The 13,179-nt window shown below is 42.6% G+C and overlaps 1 protein-coding gene across 2 annotated transcripts in view; it reads right to left on the bottom strand.

The window, feature by feature from the left end:
• The window catches only part of TNR (tenascin R), a 421,782-nt gene that overhangs the window by 219,992 nt on the left and 188,611 nt on the right, over positions 1-13,179 (bottom strand). The gene's annotated exons all lie outside the window — the stretch shown is intronic.

The following is a 13,179-nucleotide window of genomic DNA, read 5'->3' on the forward strand; positions in this document are numbered from 1 at the left end:
AGATCATAGTAATCTTTCACTTTTGACTGAAAGGTGCCCAGACTAGGTCTTGAAGGATCAACAGGAAGTCACTGAGTAAAAAAAAAAAAAAAAAAAAAAAAGAAATAAAAGAAAAAGAAAAAAGGAAAAAAGCACGTGGGCAGAGGGAATAGCGTGAGTAAATACACAGAAATGAGAAACATCATGGCAATGAAAAGTCCAAAACAGCCAGGGCAGAGGGTGCAAGACAGAGAGTAGTGGGAATGGGTGTGCAAAGAAAAGCAAGGTTTGGTTATGAAAAACCTTGAATGCCACACCATGAGCCTGAATTTTACTTCAGGTATGTGGGAGAGCCTTTGAAGGTCTTAAGCAAAGAACAGGCAAGATCAGATTTTGGGGGAAATGGGGAGATATTGTTTGCTGCAATGCAGAAATGGTCTCTAGCAAAGAGTGACTGAAGCATGCAGGCCAGTTAGAGAATAACTGATGGCTAAAATTCAAGCAAAGGATAGTGAGAGCCTGAACTCAGCAATAGCAGAGTAAGTAAAGACTAGAGAAGAGAGGAGAGACTTCTTTTAAAGGTAGGATGAATTATAGTTGACTCATTGGATGGGATGGGGGCAAGGAGGAATAGTTAAGCCTTCTCAGGTTTCTGATTTAAACATTTGGGTTAAAAACATTATCATTAACCGTGAAGGAGAATAAGGGAATAGGAAGATAAGAAAATGAGTTGAATTTTGGACATGTTAAGTTCAAGGGCACTTATGTTCAGCGAGGGTCTGTGCTAGAGATTTGGAAGTCATAAGAACATAGGTATATCGGTGCTTATTGGCGTTAAGGGCATTGGATATGACTACTCAAAGAATGGATGCAAAGCAAGAAGCTCTTGAGAACACTGATATTTAGGAAGTGGGTTAAACATGACAACCTGGTGAAAGAAGTTATCAAGGAGCTATTGGAAAGGTAGAAGGAGAACCAGTGTGGTTATTATTTTTTCCTATCATTTGCTGTCTTTCTTGGGAGATGACTTTATGTCCCTGCTTGTTGCAAGTCTCTTGATGTCAGGCTGGAGCCATGTGGCTGGCTTTGACCAACAGAATGTGAGCAAAGGTGATATACACCATACCCAAGCAGAAGTTTTAGGAATCTCTCTGTATGGGGCGGTGTGAGCCTTTTTTTTCTGCCATAAGATCACCTATTCCTTCATCCTGGATCCCTAAATGCAGATGGTATGTGGAGCAGGGCTATATCTAACCATCAGCTGATATAAAATTTGAGCATAAAGGAAAACCTTTATTGTAAGTCACTGAGATTTGGGGATTTATTACTTGAATGTAACTTAACAAAAGCTGACTGCTACAACCAAAAAAGAATAATGTCTCAGAAAAGAAAACATTTTGAGAACAAGTGAGTGGTCAATAGGGTCAAAAGTGACAGAGAGGTAATTAGGTGTCTCAATAGGTAGGTAAATTGTGATCTTAGTGGGCAGTTTTAGTGGTGTGGCAAAAGCTGAAGCCAGATTGCTATGGATTGAGGCATGAATGGGAGGTGAGTGGGTGGAGATTATCAGTGTAGATTACTCATTTAATGATGTTGACTGTGAAAAGAAAGAAATATATAGAGAGAAACAGCTTAAGATGGAAATAGAGCATGAATAAAAGTATCCAGGATAGAAACGATTTGAAATCGCAGACTGAGGAGGGAGATTTGGTGCAAATGGAGAGACTGAAATTGCACTGAGGCTATATGCTTGAAAACATTTGGACCTCTGATTCCCTCTTAATATTAAAAATAATGATAGCAAACACATAGTGCTCCCTAAGTGTCTGGCGCTGCTTTGATTGCCTTGCATGTAATAATTTATTTGATCTTCAAAGCAACTCCATGAAGTAGGTACTGTAGTTATGATTCCCCCATCATACAGATGAATAAAAGAAGGCATAGGGATTTTGATTAACTTATTCAGATTCACATAGCTAATAAGTAGCAAATGGAGGCCATCCAGCTTCAGAGAGCAGGTCCTTCACTACCATGCCAGGTTGCCTCTCACAGAGGTACAGAAAGATTTTGAGCTACAAGCATGGCCTGGGAAGAGGATACGCCAGAGATGGGCTGTATGCATTATAGATGAGGGATGTGGCAGGGAAGTATAAAGAGCATGCCTCCAAAGGAGAAAGTTCTGGCTTCCTGGATAGTGGAATTGGGATGTGAAGATCACTGAGCCTTCCATTTGGGGTACCAGGTTGGTTTGCTCACAGCCTCCTCTGAGCCCCTGTCAGCCAGACTGGAACTGGAATGTGAGAAAAAATAAATGAAGAAGGAAAAAATTAGATTATAAGGGGCAGCAGAAGAATCAAAGGATTGATTCAGAGGAGGAAGTCAAGCTCACTTTTGTGGTGCACTTGTGCTCATGACGTGCCCAGCACTGTGCCAGAGCCAAGGGCGCACAGAAGAAGACCTGGCTCTTTCTCAAATAAGTTACCCAGGATAATGGGCAACATGGACATAAAGAGGCTGCTTTGACATGAGGGTGAGGTTAAGTGGAGTGTATATAAAACGGCTAAGGACAAACAGGCTACAGAGCGACAGAACCTGCTGGTGTAGCGTCCATCAAGCAAGAAGCAGAATTGCTGGCCATCTCCCATCTTAAAGATATCCTGGGTCCACTGTCTCTTTGTGAGGATCAGGACACGGCTAATGGGATATGGAACTTCCCTCCAGCCTCCTAAAGGTAGGGAGGCCACGAGAGCAGAGTTGCTTTTCAGAGTTCAAAGCTGAAGAAATCTAAAATGATATCACACAACCAAGTACCCAAGTGTGGCGTGCCTTTCAGAAGGCATTTCAAAGTGTGAGTGGCCTTTCATCACTATCAAGCCTGTGGGACGTGGTGTGAGTTGTCAGATCACCCCATGTCAGCTCAGTGTTCAGAGGATGCTCTGAACTGGAGAGGATTCCTCTGGCCTCTTCAGAAGTCTGAAGACTTCTCTCCATTGTAAGTAAAGATATGTGGGCAACGAAAGCAAGTGAATTTCCCAAGATTGGCAGTGAGGTGAGTAAAGTAAGGGTCATGGAGGTCATGGAGCGCAAGTGGGCACAGGCTTACCTCAAGTTGGCCAGACTCGATTTTGTTCCCAGGTAAGGAACTGGAGGCCAGTGAGCAAAGGGCACTGCTCTGTAAAGTGCCTGTCTCTTTCCCCTTTCCTTCTTTCCTTTGCACTTTGTACAGTACTTTGTTTTCCCTCCATTTAGGAGCTATCACTATCAGGACAGGCATGGCACACACATTAACTGTCTTATGCTTGGCAGAGGTCCTCTGTCTTCCAGTAGGCCCCTTTGCCTCTTGCAAGCGTAGCAGATCCTGACCCAGGAGCACCACAGACAGCTTATTCCAGCAGCTCAGACATCAGCATCTCTGCCCCAGCGTCCTCCACATCTGACTGATGATTCTCACCTGGGTCACGCTGAAGCCACATATTCCTGAAATCCCTTTTATGTGGGACTGTTGCCACCCTCCTTGAAAGAGCCTACAATGCCATCAACCCCTTCCCGACAACTTTGAGCCTCTATAATCTTTACTTCTTCTTAGTTAATTGCTAGCCCACTCTGCAGACCGCTGTGTGCCTTGAGGAGGAAAAGATGAAGTAGGAATGAGTGGTAAGGAAAGATCTGCAGAGGAAATGAGACTGAGCTGGTACTTGAAGGATGGGTGGCATGCTTTCTCTCATTTAGACAAAGAAAGGAGGGAGGGAGGGAGGAAGAAGGAAGGAAGGAAGCAAGGAAGAGAAAGAGAAAGAGAAAGAGAAAGAGAAAGAGAAAGGAGAGGAAAGAAAAGTCACTCCAGACAGAAGGAGCAGCATGTGCAAAGGCATCAAAGTGTGACAGTGCCGAGCGATTCTGCGAGAAGTGCAAGTCAGTGGGGCTAAAGCACAGGTGTGTGGGGCACAGCAGCTAGAATTGACACTGTTAAAGCCACTCTGTAGAGAGCATTGAATGCTATGCTCAGAAATTTGGCCTCGTACTTGGCTCTGTCAACAATTAGAGTCCATAAAAATTTTTTAAGTAGGAATCTAACATGATTAAATTTGGGTTGTAGAAAGCTAAAGGTGGTTGCATGGAAGGTGGATTCATGCGGGCAAAGACCTGAGGCAGAGACCTGGTAGGGAGCTGTTCAAATCACATCCAGGTGAGACAGCAGCCGGGTCCTTGTTGACTCCATGGTGGACCAGGCAGACCATACACCTGGCACAACTGAGGTGGCTCTTACCCAGGGGCTCTGAGCACTTCTGCAGAGAGGAATCTCAGATCCTCCCTAGGATACAGTTTTAGAACCCTGTCTCTCCACTCTCCTTTTCCCAGGACAGTGAATAAAGTAGATTTTCTGAAGAGGAAGCCCAGAGCCCCTTGCTAAGAATGAAGGCAGAATGTTATATAGAGTAAGACATGCCCTGCTGCCACTCTATCTAGTAGTTGCACGAGGAGGCTCCTCAACGAATTAATTCCAAATATTACACACATTTTATTGGTGTACTGATGCCAAGTTGGCTATAATGAGAAATGTGCCAGCATCAGAAAGATTCCAAAACAGACCACTCTCCTCTGTGTCAGTCTCCTCCCTCCTCCTACATCTGCTCTTTCTCTTTTCTCTCCCTTTAATCTAAGACCAAATTGTGCATGACCTTTCTCTCCCCTCAGGGTCCCTCTTTCTGCTGGTTACCTGCTACTGGCTCTCCTGCTGGTTTTACTGTAAGCAAAATTAAAAAAAAAAAGGGGGGGTGGGCAGGAAGCCTCTTCATGGGGAGCACCCGACAGTGAAGGTTAGAAGACATGAAGCTAATGAACTACAGAATATTGGTTACATCTCACTTGATTACACTTAGGAAATGTAAAACCATCCGTTAGTCATGACTGGCCATTTATCTGCTGGAATGCTCAGAGCAACACCCCTAATCACATTTATCTCCCGCCTTCAGGTTCCAGTCAAGGTTTCTAGAAATTAGTGATTCATCACTGAATACAACAACTACCATTGGGATCTGCCAAGACAGGAAAAATCACCATGTCCCTGTGCCAAGGTGCTGTCTCTCATTGGTAATATCTTCATGCAGCTGCTAGGACCAGTACACAAAATCCACGCACGTGCCAGGAGCGGCAGACCCACCTGATTGTGTGTACCAGGATCATTAAGAACAAAACGGGCCGGGCGCGGTGGCTCAAGCCTGTAATCCCAGCACTTTGGGAGGCCGAGACGGGCGGATCACGAGGTCAGGAGATCGAGACCATCCTGGCTAACACTGTGAAACCCCGTCTCTACTAAAAATACAAAAACTAGCCGGGCGAGGTGGCGGGCGCCTGTAGTCCCAGCTACTCTGGAGGCTGAGGCAGGAGAATGGCGTAAACCCGGGAGGCGGAGCTTGCAGTGAGCTGAGATCAGGCCACTGCACTCCAGTCCGGTCGACAGAGCGAGACTCCGCCTCAAAAAAAAAAAAAAAAAAAAAAAAAAAAAAAAAAAGAAAAAAACGGAGTTACATTGCTGCAGTCTGGCCACCAGACCCCTGATAGGAAGGGAACAGGGGAGCCCACTGAGGGTCTGCTTTGGGTCCTTAGGTACATGAGATTTACTCATTTGGGTGAAAGAGGAGGAAATCTTGTTCTTCCTGGGCCATAACTGAAGGGAGCACCACTCACACATGAAACGTTCAGAGTCAAGTTTGTTGCAATGTCTCAAACACTGATACTAAAAACGGCAAGGCAATAACAATGGCAATGCATCAATGAGGGCATGAAAGCCTTCTAATCAAACACAGCAGATTAAACATACATAGTTATTTCTGCTCCCTCCTAAAAATCTCACCACTGTGGTGGCAGAATCTTAAGATAGCCTGCAAGATTTCTCCCCTCCTGTTACACATGCTCTGTGTAATCCTTGGAGCTATGAATATCAGATTTTACTCCTGTGATGATATTATGTTACATGACACAGTTTGGTGTTAAGACAGAAAGATTATATAGGTGGGCCTGTCCTAATCACACGAGAACTTTGAAAGCCTTACTTTTCTTCAGCTTGTTGCAGAGGGAAGCATAAAAGAAATTCAATGCAAGAGAGGTTCTCTGTTGCTGAGTGGAGGTGGCCCATAGCAAGGATCTGAGACTCATCAACAGCCAGCAAGATGAGGGGGACTTCAGCCCTACAACTACAAGGAAATGAATTCTACCATCACCCTGAAGTAGCTTGGAAGAGTCTTTCCCTAAGTCAAGCTTTTACATGAGGGTGCAGCTGGTCAACACCATGATATCAGTCTGAGAACCTGAGCTAAGTACCCAGCTAAACCTCCCTGAACTCCTGACCCACGAAACTGTGAGATAGTTAATTTGTGCTGTTTTAACCTGCTATGTTTGTGATAATTTGTTGTGCAGCAATAGAATGCTAACACACTCTCTAAAAGTAATAAAGATTTAAACCCATAAAGGGAGGCTATTACAACAGAGGAGAAGTGACCAACAAATTTTGCAAGATGGAAAACAGGTGGACATAGGTCACCAATTTAGAAGAACAGAAAAAGCGCCTTCAGAAGGGGAAGCCAAAAAGTAACAATCTGATTTGGGACTCAGGAAGTAGGGAGATAAGGGCCACTGAAGAATGGGGTGCACATGGCACTGCAAACCAGAAGACCAGGCAGAAGGCTGCATGAGGAACTGCTAGACCCGCTAGAGTCCCTCTCTGCCCCTACCCACACGAACAACTTTCCAACCCTCACCTCCACAGGAGGCAAGAGGTTATCCTCTGAAATGCTGAATCAGATAGACTCTGGACTTGAGGATACCTGTCACGAAGAATAGTAGATGTGAGGGGAAATACTAAAAACAGGGGTATTAAGTGAGGCTTCTATATTGAGCCATGGGACTCTCTCCCGCTCACCCCCCATTCTTTTCCCCATTCAGTCATTTTCTCCTTTCCCTCACCACCTTGAGAAGGAGACTGGAACAATGTCTCTGTAGAAAAGAAGCTAATAATACCTCTCCCTACCCTATTTCAACTCCATGTGTGCACATGTATATACACAGATATGCACACAGCATCTAACCTGTTTGTGCCTTGTTTAAACCTAAGATATGACTAGAAAAAAATTAGCAGACATTTGAAGTCTCTAGTATAGAAAAAAATCAAAACAAAGAAGAAAATGAGAGTCAGAAAATGCAGGGAACAGGAAAAAAAAAAACTAAGCAAAAACAATATTTCATCCATAAAACAACAAAATAGGATCCTATTTACAAAGGGACACATTCAGAAAACAAGAAAAAGCTCTTGGATATTAAAGATTAAGATAACAGGAAAAAATGTTTAAATCGACACCATGTGTAGGAGATAAAAGTGAGGCAATCTCCCAGAAAATAGCACACAAAGATAGAAAATAGGAAAGAAAAGATAAGAAAATTAGGTGATCCATCCCTGGAGGTCCAACTTCCAACCAACAGGAGTCAGAGAAAGAGAAAAGCAAAGAAAATAGCTGGGTGAAAATTATTAAAGAAATATATAAGAAAGTTCTCTATGGAGGATCTCATTAGAAACTTCCAGAGAACAAAAGGTGGGTGATAAAATATTAGAAATCTGAATGGCATCTGACTTCCAAGAGCAACACTGGGTTCTAAAAGACAATGGGGTAGTTTCTTCAAAACTTTGAGTGAAAACAATTGTCAGCATAATGATACATACCCAATCAAATTGTGAGGGATGGATAATTGCATTTTCAGATATTAAGTCCTCAGTCTCAAAATAGTTACCTCTGATGCACCATTTCTAAGGAAGCTAGTGGAGGGTGCAGGCCACAAAACAAAGGAATAATCCAAGAAGCGGGAAAACATTGGGTCTGGAAATCAGAGGATCTTAAAGAGGAGAAAGGGAAAAGGAGTTACTGAGGTGCCAGTGAAGGGAGTTTCAGAAGGGTTGAGTGTTGCAGACTTAGAAAGCAACCAGGTTGGGAACATCTCCCAGGAAAATGTAGAAATGACATATGGCTTAGGATACCTATCTGTTTTCAATATGGTTTGTCAAAAGGCTTGCTAATAATTGTAATTAAGAACAAAGAAAAATGAGAAGATTAAAAATTAAACTCCAGGACAACCAATAAGTTATAGCAGAGGAGAAATGTGATCATTGTTTTTGACACTGCTTTGTTGTGAATAATACTAACAAAGGTAAAATAATGAAAATACAAAATATCAACTTAAACAATGATTGTAATTAACTACATATATTGGAAGAATGGGGAGGGGCAACGTGTGTGCACCTGTGTGAGTGTGTGTGGTGAATGGAGTGGAGACAGGGTTGTAAGGGTCTAAGTCCTTATCTTCCACAGTTGTAAATCAACATATGATTTCTACATTTGAAAAGCAAAAACATACTCAAGAAATAGCCATAGAAATATATTATCTGAACTTATTTAGGTAAATACTAAAATAAATGACTAAAAGTTGTTCCCCTGAGGAACAGCTCTCAGGGTTGATGAGGAATGAGCCAGGAAATCATTTTTGTGTGTGTGAAAAATCTTATAGTATTGTTTGACTTTTCTAATTCCATGTTGGTAGCTAGGAGGTCATAGAAAACTATCTAATTTACATAGTACTTTGATAATAAGAACACTCTCTTCTCATCTCATGGTAGGGGTGGGAGGTGGAAAAGCATTGTTTCTGATAACTTTAAACTGACTTGACAGTGATGTCCTTGCAGGTAAGCATATACATCCAGTTCCTTCTGCTAACCCCTACAATGTTCTGAATGGCAGGATCCACCTGTAGAGAGCTGAGACACAACTGTAATCATGTCTTCTACACATACAGTGCTGTCCAGTTTACAAAGTCCTTGCACATATGTTATCTCGTTTCATCTTCCTAACAACCACGTGCAGTACTCAGGGTGAGGAATTTGTACAGAGAAGAAACTGGAACTCTTAGAGGCTGATTGGCTTATTCATTGTCACACAGCCTGGACTCCAAACTCTCTGCTACTTCATGGGCTGACTGAAGCCAGCTATGTAAGACAAGGGGAAATACGGGACAATTTTAGAAGAAGTCGTTATCTCTGGTATATTGTCTATTTGAGGTCTTCTAATTTTGTGATATTGAGTCTTTCTATTCTTTATCTTCCCTGTCTACCACATCAATTCCTAACTTTTTCCTTCCTGTTCCTGAATTACTCCCATTCTGACTTTTTGGATCTTATTTTGCTTCTTTTATCACACCTCCAGATTTAATTCTTTGCTTCAGGAATTGAAACATTTGAACACGGAGCCTAAACAGATAAATTGTGAGTATAGTGTTGACTTCATGGTTAGAGGTGGCCACCCTGGCCAGTCTGCAGCCTGGGAATTTGAACTAGACCTGAGAGCCCTCTTGATCGGAACCATGAGCCACCCAGGCCATCACATATGGTCTGCTTGGACCTCTGTTCATCCAGTTCAGTCTTCCACAGACACAGGGGCTTTGCCACGTGAAATACATCACCAAAGATAGATTTCACATTATATTTTAATCTTTTGATTTATTCCTCAAACACACACTAAGTTTGAGGCTAAAGAAATTGTGGGAAAAGATGAGATGGGAAAAGTGAGGAGGATGAAAGACACTATATTCAAAACATTAGGGTTTGTGTCCACCCTCAATGGCTGCTAAGGGCTAAGTGGATTAGAAAGGCTCATGTGTGAATCACCAACACTTTTTCCACTGTCAGATTCCTTGGAGATCTCTTGATCCATTTTGTGATTGAGGTAGACAGGATCACAGCATCCAGTGTTATGGCTGCAGGCATAATTCCAACATCTGAGAACATTTTCCTCCCAGATATTTAATTTCCTCTTCCAGCCCTTTACCACTGGGGCCCTAAAACCACTTCACAACTCTATCCACCACATCATCTTAGCCTCTTTTGCAAGTCTTTTAATATCCATTGGAAAATAATGCTGCCTTTGATTCTGAGAGAAATCCCTAACACTTCTTCCCTTGTTTCTAATTAGCAATATTTCTGTGGTAATTAAGACGAGAGTAACTCCTCAGTTCTGCAGCATTTTCAATTCAGAAAGAAAGAAAAATACAATAATAATATGAAGGGGCTCTAAGAATGAATTTGTTAGGGGACTTGAGTGTATGATAAATAACTTCAACCCATCTTAAAACACACAGACATTTGTGTAGATATACATATATATCATACATATACATATACAGGAACGCACGTGCACACACACACACACATACACATACACACACAAACGATAATTACCCAATTCTGGAAAAACAGGATTCAAAATGCACTAATGGAAATACTGTCATTCTGTGGGCACAATAAATGCATTATCTTAAACTCTAGGCATCCCACAAAATGAACAATTGCAGTGAGCTGAATGCTGATGAAAGATGGCCAGAAACAGGCCGTCTTTCTTCTCTCATGGGATGGCTGGAAATGGGCACATTTCCTTCCTTGTCAAATATCCAGTGACTTAGCATTTTCAATACTTTTCAAAGGCCCGCTGCGTATGTTCACTCTGTGTTAGCTTTTGTTCTTGTTAAGTGTGGAGTGGAGTCAAAGCTCTGCATTGCCAGACAAAATCTAATGCTGTAGGATGAGCCAAGAGCCAAAGGTGCTATCATTTCTACTTTACAGATGGCACTCCTGTCTCTAAACTTGGATTTGTGCATGAGTGCACAAATACATGCTTATACATCTTCCTAAGGGATTAACAAAAAGATGTCCTACATGTCAAAAAAAAAAAAAAGATATCCTTTCTGCATTTCTGACTTTTTCAAATCAAGGCTGGTGCTCATCAGAGTTCAGGTAATGAGCTCTTGCTTGTAATTTTGTAAGTGTATATGTTTCTCAGGGAATTGACAGATAGCATAGGGTTTTATTTGTTTGGAAATGGCAATTATTTCTAGCAATTTGGTAATTATTTCTCCAGCTAGTTACTTGGTGCCTTCTCAAGCAAAACTGTGTTTGCCAAGAGCCAGCTGGGGCAGTGCACTATTTGGTGGCTAAGGCTCTAGTCATGGCCCATGGGGATGCTGGCCCTGCTAAGGACAGGCTCCCAGCTCCATGATTTCTCCAGCCCCACCCCTGAGCTTGTCCATAGCTGAGGAGGCTGAGTTGCTGAGTAGAATGCTTCTCTTTGTTTTAGTTATGTCTTCCATTGTGAACTCCAGGATTCTCTCACTCCTCTGTCTATTCAATCATACAATCATTGGGAGTTAGAGCTCATTGAGCCTTAGAGATCATCTTATTCAGCCTCTCATTTTATGAACGGAGAATCTGTGGTGCACAGTGGATGGTTATGCCAAGGTCATCCAGCAGTCAGCAAGGGCTAGGCTAGAATACAGGTCTCTTTACTCTCTAGTCAGTGCTCCTTCATCCTCCATTTGATGATTTAATTCTTTTCAGTTAAGCAACTTGTGTAGAATTTCTGGTATGGATTAAGCATAGTGCTAGCTGCTGCAAGCTCAAGAAAGCCAAAAAAGAGGGAATGGTAAATGTCAAATGAGACTACATTAGAAGAGAACCTTACACATTGCCTGATCCAGAGAAGGTATTCCATGGGTCCCTGCTTTTCTCCCCTTTACTCTTCCCCATCCTCTATAGATACATACAGAGGAGAAAAATCTCAGATATTTGAGGTAATCAAATTCTTGCAAGTATCAGAAGGGGAGCTGATAGACAACTCCAGTTACTCCTTTAGAAGCACATTTTCTAGTTCCTAATAAAACCTCTCAGGCTAGGCCCACACCTGGAAGAACTTCCCTGGTATTCTATAAAGACATCAGCTCCCGGGCTGCCCCTGTATTCCAGAGTATTGATGAATGCATGGCTCACCCACACTGCCTGATTCATAAGCACATTAGTGCTGACTCACCGACAACTGAGAGCAAAAAATACATCTCCTCAGGTTTTGACTTGAGATGAAGACACAAGATGCAAAATTCAGCTCTACTGACGGAATGATAACTGAAACACACCATGAGCTAGTCATCTGGGGAAAATATTGTCAAGGCTATTTGGTCTCAAACCCAAGCTCTTATATCCATTTTCTGAACTCATAATAAACCTTCATTTTCCAGAGATTTAAAAGTCTCCTTACTTTACTGTTAACCAAAAACTAGAAGCATAAAACCATGAAGAGTCAAAAGTAGCTGCCCCAAGTTATCCCTGAGTTTAGCCTTGAATAGGAGGATTTGGCTAGAAGGCTCCTTCCAACCATGAGTTGCATGACTATAAGATTATCACCAACCATCTTACTGCCAGCTTTACATGAATGTGTTGTTCAATGATTCGAAGCTTCTCTAGACCTTATTCAAAGCAAAGTACACAGGCTCAGACAGCCTGCTCCACCCCTGGATACTTATATAGAATAACCATGTAGAAAGTATCAAATTGGGGGCAGCCAGGGCTGCAACTTGAGTTCCTGGGCCCCTCTGCAAATACATCTCCAAATAAGAAGACTGACAGCCTTGTTGGCATGTAATGAAATACAGAGCCATTCTGAAGATGTGCTCCTTGGCCACTGGGGAAGGCCATCCTTTGGTTTTGGCCTCAGCTCTTTGCCCTTTGATTCTTTTCCACCTCTTCAGCAGAAGGGTAACAATCTAAACACCAAGCTCAACACATCCAGATCAGTTAGCAGGCAGTTTTAGCCACATAGAGCACAACACGAGTAATGTTCATGAAGGATGAAGCATATTCAAGTGCATAAAGGACTGGTATACTGCCTGGTACAGAACCCAACCTGATTCTAGCATACATCCTTCATCTTTTTCTAAATCCAACTTGTACCAAAATACATTATGACAAAAACTGTCTCTCTAAGCTCTGTGAAAACAAGACCTTTTCTGGCAGGATTCCTGGTGCAGCCTGTCCTCTCTCCAAGCAGGACCCCCCATCATCCATAATGGCTGCTCAGTAAGCCTGGGTGTCCCTGTTACACTCACCTTCTCTAACTCTGCTTTTTTGGTGGTTTGGCCTCTCAGCCTCCCTGAGTGTCTTCCTGTTGCTCCTTCTCAGTCTCAGTTGTGCTCTTCTGTATTTGCGTACATGTGTCTGGTTCCTCTGTTGCCCCCTTTCATGGACCCAGGGAGGCACTAGTACTCCTGTGTCCTCAGCACAGTCCCCTTCCTTGGGCAGACAAACTCAGAAATGGCCCCCATGATCCTTGCCTCCTGGTA

The sequence above is a fragment of the Colobus angolensis genome, unplaced genomic scaffold (assembly GCF_000951035.1).
Source record: "Colobus angolensis palliatus isolate OR3802 unplaced genomic scaffold, Cang.pa_1.0 Scaffold59, whole genome shotgun sequence".
In the NCBI taxonomy this organism is placed as follows: Eukaryota; Metazoa; Chordata; class Mammalia; order Primates; family Cercopithecidae; genus Colobus; species Colobus angolensis.